The sequence below is a fragment of the Tursiops truncatus genome, chromosome 14 (assembly GCF_011762595.2).
Source record: "Tursiops truncatus isolate mTurTru1 chromosome 14, mTurTru1.mat.Y, whole genome shotgun sequence".
Taxonomy (NCBI): Eukaryota; Metazoa; Chordata; class Mammalia; order Artiodactyla; family Delphinidae; genus Tursiops; species Tursiops truncatus.
Window position 1 is genome coordinate 2,492,505 of NC_047047.1, and position 17,659 is coordinate 2,510,163.

General features: G+C 43.8%; 1 long non-coding RNA gene across 1 annotated transcript in view; it reads left to right on the forward strand.

The window, feature by feature from the left end:
- The window catches only part of LOC141276297 (uncharacterized), a 62,110-nt gene that overhangs the window by 15,244 nt on the left and 29,207 nt on the right, over positions 1-17,659 (forward strand). Inside the window, exons 2-3 of the long non-coding RNA XR_012325572.1 lie at positions 12,930-13,029; positions 13,363-16,939. This is a non-coding gene — a long non-coding RNA (uncharacterized lncRNA). The remainder of the gene's footprint in view (positions 1-12,929; positions 13,030-13,362; positions 16,940-17,659) is intronic.

Consider the following 17,659-nt stretch of genomic DNA (forward strand, 5'->3'; position numbering starts at 1 on the left):
CGCCTGGGCTTTGTCATGGGAGCGAGGTAGCCACGCTTGGGGATGCAGGTGGCTGGACTCCAAAGCTGTTGCTGATGGGAAACAGTGGATTCTAACCCGGGACCTGGCCACCCTCTTCTCTCTCCCCTCTTCTCTCTCTTCCGTTTTGAACTCCTCTGCATGGGCTGGAGGGTGAATGGTCCACCAGGACTCATCAGCTTGTGTTCATCTCTGATTTGGGGAAGATGAGAAAAGGTGAGCTCTTCCAAGCAAATCTTTTCTCGTTTTCAAGCATGTAAAGACTCAAAAGAGAATTTCTATGACAACAACAGTAATAATAAGAACCACATGTTACTAAGGACTTACCATGTACCAGGTATTGAAACATGGACCTTGTGTGCATTGTCCTAGTTAAGCCTCTAAACACCCCTTGAAATGCAGCCTGTATCCCAGTTGGACAAATGAGCCAACCGAGGCTTCCAGGGGCTAAGTTACCTGCCCAAGGTCCCGGAGTGGTGGTACCCAGTTCTGAACTTTGGTCACGTCTCTTGGAGACAAGGTGCTTTTACCAGTGATGCTTTACTGCTTTGCAAATTCTGGGACCCTGCTGCTTTCTCCCCTTCTTGGAGATCCCCAGATGTCCCCTCTTTGGGGCCACCTCTGTGCTGGCTTGCACAGCAGTCCTGTGACATTTGTGAGTGCAGCGTCCCCAGCAGTCTCACGTCAAAACCAGGATGGTGGGCTTCCCTGGTGGCGCAGTGGTTGAGAGTCCGCCTGCCGATGCAGGGGACGTGGGTTCGTGCCCCGGTCCTGGAAGATCCCACATGCCACGGAGCGGCTGGGCCCGTGAGCCATGGCCGCTGGGCCTGCGCGTCCGGAGCCTGTGCTCCGCAACGCGAGAGGCCACAACAGTGAGAGGCCTGCGTACCGCAAAAAAAAAAAAACAAAACCAAAAAAACCAAAACAGGATGGTAAAGGCTCTTGGGACCTCTGTGTACACTAGTACCATAGTGAGCCCCGTCTCCCAGGCCTCCGTGATCATGAGGGCAGAATAAGGCTCCGTAAGACTTCACGGATTCACCAGAAATGAGTATTACAATTCGGTTTGGATGCCCCATTAACACTGAGGCATGGCAGGTTAAGGGGCATGCGTGTGTATCTATAAACCTTGCACTAAATAGACAACAGTAGTGTGTCTGTTCCTCTGTATCCGAGCACCCTGGGGAAGAGGGTAACCTACTGATGGGAAGGGCCATCCCTAAACGTGATGTTGGCTCTGAGTCCGGAGATGTCTCTTCTTCCAGGCTGACGGAGGAGCTCGCGGGGCCGCTTCGCTGCTTCTGCTCCTCTCTCGGCTCAGCCCGTAAACACCTTCGCAGGGACCATGCGGATGCCTTGCAGCCACAGGCAGAGCCACTGTCTTTAACCTTCTCACCGATCCGGCATCATTCGGAGACAAAGGAGCTGTTTCAGGCGAGCCCGGACTCTGTGCCTCCCCGGGGAGCGCCTTGAATCTGGGCCACGGAGCAGAGTGTGCAAGCCTGGTTCCCGGCGAGAGGGAAAAGATGGGGTTTTGTTTGGGGTCCAAGAGGAGATAGAGTCGGCTGTGGAACCCTGAGAAACACAGGTGCTCCACTTGTGACCGTGACATCAAGGTTGAAAAAAGCTCTGCAATGATTTCATTCTAAAGGAAATCTTCCTTGCTGCCACGGGTCCCCAAAGGGCAAGATGTTATTTGTAAAGGTCAAAGTGAAAAGGTTACTTGGCTTTTAGAAAATGACTTTCACCAAGTTATTAATTAGTTATTAGTTAATTAATATGCTGCGTCATTCCAAGAAAGAATTTGCGGCAGTTCATAAAAATATGTGACAGGGGAAACTAATTTGGGGAAAATGAGGCAGGTGAGGTCAGCATATACTGGTACATACCCTCAAATGCTTACTCTGTTTAGTGATGTTAGGAAGTCATGACGTGAGATAGGGTTTGCTTTCTCCACAGCAAAAAAAAAGAGGAAAAGAATAAAAAAAGAGTTTTACAATAAGCTATCAATCTATGTTAACTTTTATTTTAAAAAGGCACTCTTTTCAAGATGAACTATCAACTACATCTGACTTGAATGTATTTCCTAAACATCTTTGATACAATATCTAACCTCCAAGAAAATGTTCTGAAAAGAATTCACTACGCTATCTTTTGTTTTAAAAATGAAAAAGCTAATCTTGAGTCCGTTAGGATTTTACATTGGTGAAAAAGTGTTATGATATTCTTTGACAATTTTTAATGCTAGCAATTGGCATTTTACTTCCTATGTTTACTTCCCAGAAGATAATTTGACACTTTGCAAAATATAGATCACGCCTGCTTCTTCTCAGTAAGTCGCAGGAAATCAATAAGTGATATATGTTTTGCTGTTCCTTCTATTTTTTGTTTAGGTAGTCAAGAGGCAGGTAGTATAGAGAACTCAGTAAGGTTCCGTATCTTCAGGGGTGTATAAATTCATGCACAAAGCCACAAGTAGCTTAGTGGCGTGGCTCCCTCGTGCCACCTTTCTGGTCTCAGTTTCTCGTCTATTAAATCAGGGCATGGGATTTACTTGATCTCTGAGTTGCCTTCTAGATATAAAATTCTGTGTTTTGAATTTTCTGTCGTCCTGAGGATCCATTAATGTAAGCATGATTTTTAAATGTCTAGTTATATTTCAATTGATACAGAACTTGCATGGAAAGGAGATTACAGGGCATGCTATTATGCAGTGTAAATCAATAAAATGAAAATGTATCCATTGACAACATTGTATTTTCACCTATTACGGAGCTGTGCCATCTCTTTGAATACAATACACTTTTATGCCCCATTAAAGCATGCTTGACATAGCTTTCAACTACTTGCAAATGCTGAGAAGTTGAAAAACATAACATTTACAAAAGATACATCTGGTGCATATTTACATGACTTGGAATAAGGAATCATTTAAATACTGCTGAGCCATCTCCATATTAGGAGAAACGATATTCCACGTCCATATGTGAAATCGGTAGTAAAATACATGTAGGTTTAAATTTCTCTTAGGCGTTTTTTTTTTACTTTACACATGTTAGAAATATGGAAATATTGATTAGGGCTCAATTCATCTATTTGAGTTGTTGGGATTGCTTTCTCCTTGAATTTTATAGATTACATCATGAACTCTAGTGTCTATTCTAGAGGAGATAAGTTTTGAAAGGGGTTGAAAGTAACACTTTCTACTTAGAAAACTTGCTTCTTCAGGTATAGGAGTTCGTAACCTGGGGACCATGGGCCGGGTAACATCCAGAGGCAGGCGTCAGAGGCTCTGTGACCCTCCTGAGTTTCTATGCAAACACTGGTGTGTGTAGATATGCAGATCATCTTTTTTTCCCCCCCTTTGGAAAAGACCTAACTTATATTTGTATCTCAAAGAGATATGGCCCTGGTGTAGTAGAAAACTTAGAATCATAAGAAATACTTGGTGTTACCCCTTACTAGCTGTTGGACCCACCTTCTGCAGTCATTACCTGTGAAGTAAAAGGATTGTACCAGATAATCTTAGATGCCCTTTCCAACACCAGCATTCTCCAGGCAGAAACTTACCTCCATCTGCCTAAATGCTTCAGCCACCAGTGCCCTCAGCATCTGTTCTATCCTCTACGTTCCTTTTTAGGTTGTAACTGTGGAGTTTCTGCATGAAGTCTAGGTGAGACTATGCTGAATAGTGTGCAGGGCTGCATACATAGCAAAGCTGGGAAAAAAAGCACACCTACAAATTGTACAGCTCTTCTAGAATGCCATGTGGTACAGCATATGAAATATAACTTGTACCCTGCAGCTCACACACACACTTTAATTAATGTTATGGGCTGTGCTTTAAACTGAGAGAAGTGAGAAAATCAAGGTTAAGGATGCTCTGTTCTTTACTCTGTAGAAGGAAAAAAGAGACAGCTATGTAAATGAAGGGTTTCTCATCTCCTTGTCAATTTCTTATCTGTTGTCAGTTTGAATGATTTCTAAATCAGAAGAATGCTGAAGATCTGTTTTCCCATCAGTTTTGAGCCTAAGGAATTTGGAGCTGGAGTTCTGAGCCAGGAAACAGTCCTGTTTTGAATTCAGAGGCTCTACTGCTGAGCACGGATGCCAGGCTGATGATAAATTCCAAGAGGTTCAGCTTGATATTTCAACCCCAAGGTCAGAGAGAATTCCTTGGAGTTGGGCAAATGAAGAAAGTGAGTGTGGCCGGGGCGTCTCCAGCGGTCGCCCTGGGAGAGGAGCGCCTCACCAGGTTGTGGCGATGTGGTCAGCTAGGAGAGGCGCACCTTTACCAAGTAGAATATTGCGGGAATGGGCACCGCTGGCCTCAGGCAATACGGTAACTCTCCATTTCTATATATTTCACATGGCGAAGCTCCGACATCAAGAAGGCTTCCTAAAATTTTCACTTTGTAGTTAGTGATTATGCTACCATGTAGACCCAACCTCCGAAGCTGATATGATCTATTGTGCAAAAATTCTTAATTTGAGAGGTATTTGTTGGACAGATTCTCTCAGGTGTATTTATTTATTTTTGAGCCCTTAAGATGGATTATGACAGTGTGGGCTAACTCCACACGCGTGCTGTACACCAGATTCCAACCTCAGAGGCTGGCACTCACCCCACCTTTCTTTCCTCTCGTTCCCCAGATATTTTTCTGTATTGCAGATTTATTAACAAATCATTCAATACAACAAGAGGTGATGACTTTTTCTGAGTTCAAACCCCCGAAAGAGACAATTTTTCCGGGGGGTGGTTTGAAAGGGTCCTCTAGCGAGATGTCTGTGGTCATTAACTTCATATGAAGTCTGAAATATCACATACATTGTGATGTATCCTAACGACACTAGGAAATCTGGGTGCCTTGGGATTTATTTACTATTAATTCGTCTTTCTAATGGTTGACAGAATTTTTCATGACCAATTGAAATGATAAAAAAAGGAGACATGATTAAGGATTGAAATATCACAGACCAAATTTCGATGAGGAAATAGACAAAAATGTATTTTTTCTAAAGGATCATAACTGTAATGTTCCAAAGCATTGTCAAAAGCAGAACTACACCCTGCACTGAATGTCTTCTGAAGCAATTGAGTTATGGCTCTGCCCCTTACCGTTGTTCACCTTGATGGAACGATGCTTTGATTCAGCCTGCGTCCCAGGCAACCCTAGGAGGTGGGAGGTCCGAGTCAATTTGGGTAGTGATGTCATGTTTTCATCTCCGGAAGGAAGGAAAATAAAAGACTGCCAACGTTCGACGGCATTTTGTCTACCTTGGAAGAGATCTGAGTGACCAAGTTTTGTCCCCTGGAGTTCCGTGTTTTGCCACAGGGAAGAGCAGCCACGCCGGGCTTTGCTAAATGACATTTGAGCTTTCTACCTTGGCATATTCTCATGGGAAAACCTCTGAGCGCACGGATAAAGCAACCACAGTAAAACTGAAGGGCGTGCTGTCGATGACGTTAGCTGGTTTAGGTTCAGTATAACCCCGTCCATCAACAGTGTATCTGTTTATTCGTAGGCGTTAACACTATTTGAATTCCAAGAAGAAGTGAAATAAAGTGTGTCTACAGCTCCTTAGAAGAAACTGCCTTACAGGTTGAAAGGATCGTTACCTCCTTTCAACGGGAGATCCTGAAATGGAAGGTGACAGAGAATAAACAAACGAAAAAAGATCTCTGACACTCCCTGTGATGCACCTTATTCAGACTTTCCCAAGTCCCTTCCCTAAGTCCTGGGCGATCCTGCTGCACTTAAGTACCTACCTTATTTTGATTTGGAAACCTCATTTGTTTACAATGGTAATTTGGGGGTTGGATAGCATGATTCAGACTGGGGATGGAATTCCACCTTGGGGAGGTTATGCATTTGCACAGGTGAGAACTGAGATCCTCTGCTGGGGTTTCTAGTCTGGGGTCTGCCTAGAGAATGTTTTCTTCTGTCTCTTGAACCTTATTTATGTCTGCCTGTGAATTCCAGAGCAGTATTGCTAAGTAAATATGAAACAGGCACCTGGATGGGGAAAAATATCGTTGTTCAGCCACCTCACTTCTCTCCAGTGAAGGCACTGAGGCCAGAAATCTCTCTGATTCTTCTCTAGGAGTTATTTACAAAACACCACCGTGAGATTACAAAAATGACCAGGACAGTTTCCTAAACTATATTTTGCATTCTAGGATGGAAAGCATTATCATTTTAAATATAAAAATATTTCCTTTACTTACTAGTTGTTCTAAGAATACTATACATGGTCTTAAGTTTCCGCTTTTCCTCATGTTATCAACCAGGAAGGTTTTTTCTGATGGAAAAGATGATTAAAAGAGATCAGGAAGTGTGCCTTTTCAAGGTATGATTCTTCATAAGAAAAGGCATGGGCTACTAAATTATCTAGATAAAGTGGCCTGGGCTATTAAGTTATCCCTTCAAATTTGGGAATTCGTGGATGAACGTTCACTATGCAATACTGAAGATTCGTGTTATAGGTCCAGAATTTAAGAAAAACCATTTTGCCACTGATCTGCAGTGAGGAAGCACTGCAAATTAATTACTATTGAGGAAAGCGCATCGTGTGTCTATATCCTTAAACAGCTGGCCTGTGTGGACTGAAATGAGTGATAATTCACCTATAAATTCCAGTTAAGTTGGTGAACCAGTTAACTCAGTAAACAAATTCATTAGAGCTAAGTTAAAAAAATAATTGGATGGTTCAAGTAGATCAAAATCAAAGAATGCTGTAAAGGAGTATGGCTGTGCCTCCCCAAATGATGACTATCTTGTGATGCCATTTGCAAAGAAGTGAAAAAAGAGATTGCAAACACTTTTGTCAATTATTTGAGATGAACGTGTCCACTTTTGGGTACATAAAGTAGGAAAGTAAGTGGAGAAAAAGACTAGCTAGAAACCTGGAGGTTTACACCAAAAATCTGTTTTAGAAACCTGCATGTGTTTTGAATATTAAAAGGCTTTCCTTTCTCTTCTTTCGGTTATGCTTTTTTAAGTAGCTAATGGTTTTATCGGCATTCTTAACCTGAGTCAGATGATTTGGCCCTTGATGATGTTTCTAGTGCCTCTGACGTCTGTTTCAACTTGTTTTCTAAGGAGGCAGTGTGTATATACTTTTATGCAGAAATAGTTTTGGCCATTTCAAACCCCTCAGTTTTAGGTTTATTTACTTTTTTCCATTTTGCTCCTTGGATTTTCTTCCCTTTTGTCCTCACCCTCTTTTTAATATTTAAAATCAATCTCCCATGCCCACATTCGCTGTTCTTTGCTTTGCTCCGTGGTTCCCTTCTTTCCCAGTGATATTGCTGGATTTCTTCTCTGCCCCACCATCAAGTTTCCCTCTCAATGTCCCATAGGCATCTGTTGACTGTCCTTTATCCCTGCATCCTTATCTTTTCCTGTTCTCTTTGCTTTTATGGATATGGTATGTTGTCTTCTTCACATAGATATTTTCCAAGCTATTAGAAATATCAAACCAATCTGTGTTGACAGACAACTAGTTTTTGTAGTTTTCATTTAGTTGGTAGGTGGACTTGCTCCCTAATTTCTTTTCCACCGTTGCTCAGTCCTTTCCTCTTTCTTATGTGCACAGATCCTGTCTTTCTTCCTCACTTGCCTTGGTGAGTCCTTGGTTGTCTGGTGGGCTTTGGTTCCATCGTGGAGATTTCAGCCAAGCCCACTTCACATGGGCAGTTTAGGACAGCCTCTCATCGGCTAAATAGATGGTGCCTCCACACCCATCCTTTTGGAACAGACTTGGCTGGTCCCAGGAAGACACCCTAGGTGGGACATCGCACCGTGTACACGTTGAGTCAACGTCAGACAGTCAGGGTTCTGTCCGTGGCTCTCCCCTTGCCACTGTTGGTGTCACCTTGGGTAAACACCGAATTCTCTGTGCCTCTCTGCATTTTTGAAGATAATAACACCCAACTCATAGGGTTTTTGTGTACTCGCAGCATTTCCAGTGTATGCTAATTCCCTCTGTACTTAGAGGTTGCAGAAAACTTAAAGCCTGTAAGTTCGACACAGCAGACACGCTAGATGTGATGGGAGAAATAATGCTGTGAATGTAGCACTTCTAGTGTTTCGAAGTATATTCATATCGTCCATTTCACTTCATCTTTACAATGACCCCGAGGGCTGCTGAGGACTCCAGTGCTCTCAACAGTGGCCCTCGTGGGGCCACTGTTGCCATATGATTCACTTGGGAGGAAAGAAATGCCCACTAAAAAGCCACGTGGATATTATGAAGGTAATGGGGACAAAAAGGTCGTCCTGAGTGTAGAAAATTGGAGCCATTCAGCCTCATAGAAAAGAGGAGTTTTATGTTTCATTCCCAAGTTCAGAGAAAAGAAAACCTTTCCTTTTCTTTCCTCTTTGCTGTTGTTGGCAAGACTCTGTAAGACGGCAACTCACATAGAAGGCACACACTGGGCCAGATTTTCAAAGAGCCTCTATGCTTTGCATGTGTTAGATTTTTTCATGCAGAGCTGCAGCTCTGGGTGGTGGGGAAGTTTGTGGGGTGGAGGGGAGGGTGGGCACAGATGGCTTTTCACATGTGCCACCTCACTTTGAATGAGGAAATGTACTAATTTTGTGAGACTTAGTTTTCTTAAAAGTAGAGTTCCTTAAGAAGGCTTATATCCTGAGCAGTGCAGTCTTTAAATGAACAGTTCTGCAGATGAGACGCAGTCTGGGTCTGTCTGGTGGACAGTGGTGCAAAGGTGCTTTATTGTTGGAAACAGAGCTCAGCTAAAGAGACTCCAAATTACCTTGCGGTCCGTGTGGATTACGGTGACTTCCAATTGCTTGCAGGTCATGTTATACCTTTTTCCTGGGCACTTTTTGCTAGGATAGACCTTTTCTAGGGAACGATTAAATGCCTCAGAGTTAGTGATTTGATAACAGAGCCTTGAGGATTTGGTTTAGTCTCAGAAACATGTAGGTTCCTTCTTTCCCACGTGACCACCAGTGACTTTAAACTCTCTTCCTTTGGCTCTTTGCTAGTTGTATCTGTTCAGATAGAGAAGGTTATGCTGTGGTAGAAAAAAACCATCAAAATCTCAGTGGCTTTACAGCAAAAAGTCTGTTTCTTTTATTAATTAAAAATTTTTTTAATTGAAATATAGTACAATATTGTGTTAGTTTTAGGTGTATAGCAAAGCGATTCAGTTATTTAAATATATATATATATATATGTATGTATGTATGTGTGTGTGTGTATTGCAGGTCTGTTTCTTGATTCCATTTCTTGTCCATTGTGGGCTGGAAGAGGTATCCGCCAGCTGTAGATATTTAGGGACTCAGGGTGCTGGGGCCCTTCTCTGTACCTGGTCCCCCACGTGCCACAGCAGTGGGAAGGGAACCCGGTGAAGCTTGCCCTGGCTTCTACAGCTTCTGCCCAGAAGAGCCACCTGGCACTCCTCACATCTCATTGGTCAAAAAAGTCATGTGACCATGCCTGACTTCAAAGTAGTTGGGGCCATTCAATCCTACTCTGAGCGTAGAAGGAGGGGAGGAGAAATGTAAATAAACCGCCTCTGACGACCTCCTCCTCGATTACACAAATCTACACAGGGGAGGGATTGCTCTATATTTACTATAATCAGCACTGTCAGTGTGCATTTCTCTGCCCCAGACATTTTCGAGCCTTGCTAAAAAAGTGTCACGTGTCTCCACAACAGTCTCTATGCATTGACTGTTCTGCATCCTTGGACTCTTACGATACTTTGGAATGCTTTCAGTAACAATGATTAGAATGAAAATAATAGTGAAGAATAGAAAGTCACCCACAGAGAGAAATACACCTCTTAATCAGTTGCTTAAACTCCACTTCTTTTCTTTCTTTTGAAAGTGCCTTTCAAGTCTTTATCAAAGAACATCTTTGTGATCAGATTAATCAACAATTGATGGGTGAGGAAGCTAAGACTCAGAGAAGATAGGTAGAGACCTTTCAAATTTCTGATATGTGAGTTCAAGTGTTTAATTCATTTTCTGGGATTTGACTAATCACCACCCCCCTACCACCACCACCATCCTTACCACCATCTCCATCACCACCACCACCCTCATCACCATCTCCATCACCACCATCACCCTCACCACCATCTCCATCCCCACCATCACCATCACCACCATCTCCATCACCACCACCCCCCTCACCACCATCTCCATCACCACCACCCCCCTCACCACCATCTCCATCACCACCATCACCCTCACCACCATCTCCATCACCACCATCACCCTCACCACCATCTCCATCACCACCATCACCATCACCATCACCACCACCTCCGTCACCACCATCTCCATCACTGCCATCACCATCACCACCACCACCCTGACTACCATCACCCTCACCACCATCACCATCACCACCACCACCATCACTAGTACCACCATCTATCATTATAAACACAAATTTGTGTGACCCATATAATGTTTCTCTTCACACCATTATGGGAGCCATAACATTGGTAAGATTTTTAGTAATTTTGTTTTTTTTTTCTACATATTGCCTAATCTAGGAATTAAAAGGTCATGGAAGAAAGTGACAACTCAGAACTGTCTTCAGGACTGAGTTTGGATTAAGCCTATCTGTTACCCTCTTCAATTTGCATTTTTTTTCTTTTCATTTTCTTCCTGTGGTACTTTCCTCCTTGAAACTTGAAAGAGAACCAGAGCTAAAAAATGACATGCTCCATGGCCTCCAGGTCCCAGGAAAGGGCTGTATTACTGCAGCACTGACTTTAAGTCCTTTACCACAGACATCACTCAGAGATTAACAGAGTGCACAGGTGTGGGGAATTCCCTGGAGGTCCAGTGGTTAGGACTCTGCCCTTCGATTGCCAGAGGACCTGGGTTTGATCCCTGGTCAAGGAACTAAGATCCCACAAGCCACATGGGGTGCCGCCAAAAATAAATAAATAAGTAAAGTGCACAGGTGTGGCTCGGATTTCCAAAGATGAGGCTGTTTTTCCCCCCATACTCTGCTCAGCAGCCAGCAGGGGAAGCTAGAAGGACCAGTCCAAAGCAAAGTGGCACAGTTACCCAGTGAATCAGAATGATTTAGCAGAATCATTGCAGTTGGAAGGTTTTACTTCATGAGTTTGCCTGTCTGCTCTGATTTGGGTGTGATGCTCTGGGCCTCTGGGAATAGTGTTCAGAGTGGGCTTTCTTTGGAGGTGATTCCATTGCCCACTGAGCCGAGGAGATGAACGTTCTGTCGTAGCCTCTGGCTTATGTGGGAAAGATGGCATCTTTGACCCTTGCCCGTGGCCTATGCTTTGTGTCTTTAAACACCGTTGCTGGCTGAGGTAATGGTGGAGAGTAGAAGGAATCTGGCCCAAAGCTCAAGCCCTAGAGCTTTACCCGCCCCCGCCTCCCACCCCCCAAATATTGACAAAACAAGGATGTTATTAAATTACCAATCCTGGCTCCAATTGAACATATGCCAAGAATTCCATGCTTCCACCTCACATAATACATTTTATTTTTCTTTTGGGGATTTGTTTTCTGAATCGGTTTACTTCTTTGTGGCCCAATAATCACCACATGGAATTCTCTCCATCTTTCATCCTTCATCATTAGGAAAAAAACACAGTATCATTTTCTGGCAAGAAATAAATATCTCAAAATGAAAGACAATATTTAGTGACCAAAAAAAAAAAAAAAGAATCCCTCAAGAGTACTATTTTTTCTGATGAATCAGAACTGGAAGTGATTAAGGGCGCAGTACATTAAAACAATGAACACTCGTGTTCATTCCTCCATTTTCATAAGAAAATCAAACATCTTCTTTTATGTAAGTGGGGGGCTACTTAACAAATCTTTTAAGTGAGCCATAGACAAGTGCATTGGCATGGTTTGAGGAAATGCATAGAGGAAATTAAAAATGTTTATTTTATTGAACTAATATTCCCTGCTGGAGATTAAAGTAGCAAATCGAGCCCACAACTGTGAGACAGATACTATTCAGCAACTGAGTGTCTATTTATTTGGTCCCTAACTGTCAACTTGAACTTGAGTAGAAGTTTTAAATTGTAACTTACTAAATGCTTACGAGAGTGTTCCTTGAATATAAAATTGGGTTGTTTCAGATTGTATTTTCATAAAAATATACCTCGTCTGATTTTATTTGGATTGGTGGATTTTTTTTTTATTTATTTATTTTTTTGTGGTACACGGGCCTCTCATTGTTGTGGCCTCTCCCGTTGCGGAGCACAGGCTCCGGACGCGCAGGCTCAGCGGCCATGACTCACGGGCCCAGCCGCTCCGCGGCATGTGGGACCTTCCCGGACCGGGGCACGAACCCACGTCCCCTGCATCGGCAGGCGGACTCTCAACCACTGCGCCACCAGGGAAGCCCGGATTGGTGGATTTTTAAAAAATGTGTTCGGAATTGAAATTCCTGAGAACCTTTAGGGTGACTAAAATTTTGGTATGGTATAGAGAATTATGACTTTAAGATCATGTATTTTGATCATGCCAGTTTGGAAAGTTCCTTATGTCATTTTATAACGTATTTCATAAGGAAATATTTTTAAAGGCATTATTTAGAAATCAGGACTAGCTACTTTCATTTCAGGCTGCTACCTCTTAGCTGTTTGAATCAGAGCATACTAGTTAAACTCGGCTGTGGCCAGTTGGATCATCAGTATCTTTTGCATGGATGTACAACTCTAGTTGTAGTACAACTTAATTTTTATTTTAGATTTATAAAGGAAAGGATATCTGGAATGAAGATGTAAGCACTGAGGCAGTCAGGAGGCAGATAGTAGCTACCATATTTAAGTTCCAATGAGCAGTTACTATGTTCCAATTGACTAAAGAATTTTGTGTCCATTTTCCCGTGGAGACACTTACTATTTTGAAGTAACTATAATTATCATCATTTTACAGGTGAGGAAACTGACAACTCAAAGAAGATACTAACTTTCCCACCCACCGCCACTCCTCCCAGCTGGCAGGTGGCGGAGCTGGGCTGCTCTCGAGAGGCCAGGTTGGTTTTCTCCCCTGGAGGCTGGGATGCTGTGGGGTTTCCCTTGCAGTGGGCAGAGACCTGGGTAAAGATGGTCTTCAAGCTCCTGGGGCAAAAGGTGATAAGTGCAAAATGCAAGGCTGGCTTCCCATCCTCTCTCCCTTCATAGAAATTCTCCTGTACAACGTCCATGCATCTTCAAGCAGGCTTTTCCATGGAAGAGCTCACGTGGGCACGCGTTCAATTCAAGTCCCAGTGTGCTTTCCCCCAGGGGCTCTTTCACAAGGTTACAAAGACTGGGAAACTTGCCCATGATTATTAATATTTAAAAAAAGTTATTCTGGCTTCTTTCAGGGCCATATCAGTTTCAAAGATCGCTGTCAGGGTGCGAGCAACTGAAGTTGAAATGGCCGGAAAGCGGAAACTTTTCTTCAGAGTTGTACAGTTGGTGGAATATTCATAGAAGTGTAATGTGACACAGGATGCCGAGTCGGTGTCGAAACTTTGTTCCAAACCATATTTGCTATTTGTAAAACTGGTCCCTCAGGGACCAGCTACGGATAAGGTAAGGGGTGGGGGTGGGGGCTGGCTGCCGAGTGACTGAGACAGGGCTGCAGGAGGGGCTTCTGGCCACAGGAATTAGGGTTCTCGGGAGCCGGGAGAGATCTGGGGTCCAGCCTTTCCCACCCTGGGAGGACCACCTCTGCCTCAGGTAGGGACACCTTTCCTTCATGTTGCCACGTAAGTTTTGTGCCTGAGTTTGAAACGTGAACTTTGGAGGAATTGATACAGTATCATTGTGCAGTTTTGCTCGTGGGGAAGTGACACCATTCGCTTTTTCCTTGAAAGTCTCCTGGTCAGGATGTTGATAAAAAAAATCTGGCGCCATGGACCCTGACCAGTGTCATCTCCTGATGCTGAAAGTATATTTTAAAACGAACCAAAGGTATCATCTACTGATGACCCAAATTTCCTTTCAAGAATTAACAAATCTCTCTCGTTTCTTTTTTTTCCCCCCTAGGAACTCTATGCATCTGTAGTTAATCTAAGAATTAACATTTAGCAAATTACTGCCTCAGTGCCTTAAATGAAGTATGTGTCTGGTGGCTCTGTTGATTAGAGCCCCGTGCTAATGAGGTCACGAGTTCAGTCCCCAGGAGGGCTGGTTCACTTCTCCGTGGTCCCCCTCCGGACCCTGGCCACACCTCCAGAGGAACACTGGTCACAAGTGGCCTTCTGGGGAAGAATCAACACAAATTCTTCACGATTTGTGGGAAAAGACAACTCAAAGCAGATGCCTTGAGTTAACCTGGAATATGGCAGTGATCCCATGGGGTGACTAAATGGTACCCTAGGAGGCTGCAAAGACGTCCTACAGACTGTGCCAGTGCTATGCTTCCTGGGGTGGCTTCCGTGCTGGGAAAGCTGGCTTTGATGTGTGTGTGGGACTCTGTCCTGCAAGGAAAGGGGAGTGTTTTCTAGAAACAGTGAGAGGTGGGATGCCTCTTCAAGAGGCAGCGTCGGGGGGATGCTTTAGGGGAATTTGGTTGCCTTTTCATTGATCACTTATTCAAAAGAGGGATCATTTGGGGACTGCCAATTAGTGTCTGTCCTCATGCACCCCCTGGGACCACTTTTCCTGTGGTCAGGCCACGCCATCGACTTGTCTCAAGCTGGCAGTAGACCCAGGAGTGAAGAGCTTTCAAGGCATGGGGGATTCTCACACTCATGCATTCTCTCCATTTTTCACTCCCAGAAACCACTTTTTCAGGTCCAGGTTCAGTTCTGAAGCTAAATCTCGGCCAGGCATGACTGGATGCACTGGTATCCTCTGAGGTCGTTTCTTGGTTTTAGGGAAGGCTAATGCCTAGCGACCTCCAGCTCTGCCTGGTGACATTCCTGGTTGGAACCAGCACCCTCGCTGGCTTCCTCCTATTTACCAAAAATACATTCTCCACCTCTCTTTTAAAACAATTTTTTAAAATAATTTTAATTACTAGCAGGATGCTTTGTATATAGTAGGAGTTCAGTAAATATTTGTCAGATGAATGAGTGAGTGGATGAAAGAATCAAATGTAGAATTGATTCCATTTAGAAAAAGGCAGTGTTTTTAATTTTATCATTTTCTTGCTTGTCTCTTTACAAAATTCTATGTTTATTAAAAATAATTCAGAAACTAGAGATGAGCAGAACTTAAGAAAATAAGAATCATCATCGGTAATGCCATCACTTGGAGAGAGCCTTTCTTGACATTTTGGGGTGTGTTATATTTCTATCTATATGCATATCTATTATATGTATGGGACTCAGACAATGTGTATTATTGTGTAATTTTTTTAAACTTATATCGAGAATCTTTGCAAGATATTAAATATTCTTCTGTGTTATTATTTTAATTTTTTCAGACCATTTTATTCTATGACTTGACTTCAACTTAGCCGCCTATTAAAACATCCCTGGAGCTTAAACTTTCTACATAGCTTTATTTCCTTGGGATAAATTCCTACAAGAGGAATTGCATGGTTCCATGGTTTTCTAATTCACTATATGTTGGCAAGTTATCGGTTAGAGCAGTGCCACCAATACGTACTCCTACCTGCGATCAGTTAGTGTCCGGCCACACTCCTCCTTGGTTGAACGGTGTGTTGTCATTCTTATATTTGCTAATCCTTAGGCAAAAAGTATATCCAAGTTCTTCTACTTTGCATTTCTTTCTTTAAAATTTGTTTTTTTTACTCTATTGCACTCTTATATTTTAAAAATTAATTAACAATTAAAAAAATTTTTTTGGCTGCATCGGGTCTTCATTGCTACACGTCGGCTTTCTCTAGTTGCGGCAAGCGGGGGCTACTCTTTGTTGCGGTGCACGGGCTTCTCATTGTGGTGGCTTCTCTTGCTGTGGAGCACAGGCTTTAGGTGCGTGGGCTTCAGTAGTTGCAGCACACGGGCCCTAGAGCATGTGGGCTTCAGTAGTTGTGGTGCACTGGCTCAGTAGTTGTGGCTCGTGGGCTCTAGAGCGCAGGCTCAGTAGTTGTGGTGCACAGGCTTAGTTGCTCCGCGGCATGTGGGATCTTTCAGGACCAGGGATCAAACCTGTGTCCCCTGCATTGGAAGGCAGATTCTTAACCACTGTGCCACCAGGGAAGTCTCGAATTTTTCCAGTAGGTCATTGTTGGTTATGTATTTTAAATATAGCAGTGTGTACATGTCAATCCCAACTCCCATAGTGAAACTGAATACTTTTTCATGTGGCCATTTTAACATCTTCTTTGCAAATTGCCTGTTAATGTTTTTGAAAACCCACATATTTGGGGGGCCAATATACGTACCCCTCTCTACTTCATGGACTATTGTAAGAATTAGTTGAAATAACCTATTTGAATATGTTTGAAACCGACACAGCAATACACAAATGTGTTGACCACGTTTATGACCTGTAGGGTGAGGGTCAGAAGGAATGGCCATCTGGAGACAAACAGGCTGAGTCAGTGGTACCCATGGAAGGCTTGGGCAGCTCTGCCTGCTGACGTATGGGGAGAGGCACCTGTGAGAAAGGGAAAGGGGCCTTGACCCTTTGTTACTGAGAGAAGGCCACCGGAAATAGACAAGGTCAGTGGCAATACAGGGGCTGGCAGCTCAAAATGTTGTTTCAGTTGTTACAACTAGTATAGGGTACTTCTCTAATTTGAAAATGATCAGATAAAGAAAAAAACAATTAAGACACTCCACCCTGCAGCAGGGTCGGCAATTCATGAGGCGACAGGAGCTGAGTTCTGGGCTGTCATGGGTGCCCGTGCTGACTTGGACAGAGCAGCCCCAGGGAGCCCTTGAGAGTCATACCTGGACCCTGCAGGACGCCGAGCTCACGGCCATCTCACACTCAGATGACGGGGAAGCCGTGCCTCCTTGGCGAGCAGGACCCTGTGAACAGGTAAGACATTTCCCTGGCTGGAAGTAAACACAGGCCGTCCTTCCAGATCCAGTGTGCATCACTGGCTGGCGGGGAGAAGGCAGGGCTTAAGGGCAGTGGGAAGAACTTGAGTTTGTGCAGGAGGAGAAATGAGAGCTTTTCTTCTTCAGTCCAGCGTTGCCACTGCAGCTGATGATACAAAGTATCAGACTGGGGTTTTATGTTATTTTACACCAGGTAAAGCTTCTCTGAGGCAACACTGTTTCCTAGGACAGGGACTGTGCTAGGGCCTGGGGACAAAGCTGGGGACAGACTGTGATAGTCTCTGGCTTTCCGGAGTCTCAGCTGGGTTGGGGACGTGGACAGTACACGAGGGACCAAGCAAACAGGGAGAGTGTGGTCCATGGCAATGATGCCCCAAAGGAAATGGAAATGGGCAAGGATCAGGGCTGGGCCATTTTGGATTTGGAGGCAATGCAAGGTCTTTCTGGGGAGAGCACATTTAAACTAAATTAAGAATGAGGAGATGGGCCAGCAGGTGAAGAAAGGCAGACCCAGGAGGGAGGAGGCGTCTCAGCCGTTCCATAGAGTGACAGCAGAGCAGTGAGCTGGTCAGGATGAGGTCTGAGAGGCCAGCAGGCATCAGATCACACCTGGCTTCATTCGTGCTTCATGTTTAGAAGTTTGATTTTACCCTAAGTGCAAAGGCAAGGTAAAGAGTGCTTAGAAATCCAACATCCT